Source organism: Octopus bimaculoides, chromosome 24 (assembly GCF_001194135.2).
Source record: "Octopus bimaculoides isolate UCB-OBI-ISO-001 chromosome 24, ASM119413v2, whole genome shotgun sequence".
In the NCBI taxonomy this organism is placed as follows: Eukaryota; Metazoa; Mollusca; class Cephalopoda; order Octopoda; family Octopodidae; genus Octopus; species Octopus bimaculoides.
Window position 1 is genome coordinate 9,518,708 of NC_069004.1, and position 1,028 is coordinate 9,519,735.

A 1,028-nucleotide genomic window follows, 5' to 3' on the forward strand; every position below is an offset into this window, starting at 1 on the left:
TTATTCAGAATATTCCCCTCTCAGATTCATACACTTGTTGCAGCGATCCTTCAATTTTTCTAAGCCCTATGAAAGAATTTGGAAAGTTGAGCCTGACAGATGAAATGGCCAAATTGAACCATGCATAAACAAGGCAAAATGTACGTTTGCCAGTATATAAGCTTATAATAAAAAAATGTCGAAGGTCAACCCTTCTTTTTCTTTCCATGGTAATGGGAAGGGATGGGGGAATACGTTTGGGTATTTCAAAGCCCTTTGGATATAAACAGAAGAAAGAATGAAAATGTGAAACGTGACCATTTAAACGTGTCCTTTGCTTAAAAAATTAATTTACATTTTTCTTTTTCATACAATTCAGTTATTCAGCAACGAAAATTACAAATATAGAAGATACGAACGAACCTAAAAACAAAAAACAAAAAAAATTAAAATCTTATTAAATTACTTTCAAACGATCGCACGTGACCCGGAATTAATTAGGAACGGCCAAAATGGAAAATCACAAAGAACAACAATACAGATAACAAATTTTGATGTACACGCTTCTGACAATGTGTGATCACGAGAGCATATACACACTCGTTCTTGCTGGTCTTTTGTTGTTGTTGTTGTTGCTGCTGTTTACCCTCAGGTTAGACCTAATTAAGCTGAAATATAATCAAAGATATTCCGTTCCGGATTACATCGTTGTTTTTCTTCTAAAACTACGTTATGAAGATGTGTAATTTTTTGAATTTTTTTTTCCAAAGGAGGAGTAGGCATGAATATAAATCTGGACTGTTTAACGGAGAGAAAAGCCCTGGTCAGTCGGTTGGCGAACGCAGCGCTTCTACGGGAGACAGGCGGCAGAAAGTCGCACGGGGCGTCGTTAACTGGTCTGTGATGCCCTTAGATGTCCGATCTCGCACGCGCGCTACACTGGAAGTATTAGCAGGTGCAACTTTCCCGGCCCGAGAGGATCGGGAAACCTTTGAACCACCTCCCATGATAGGGATCAGGGTCGAGAACCAGCCCCGTGAACGAGGAAT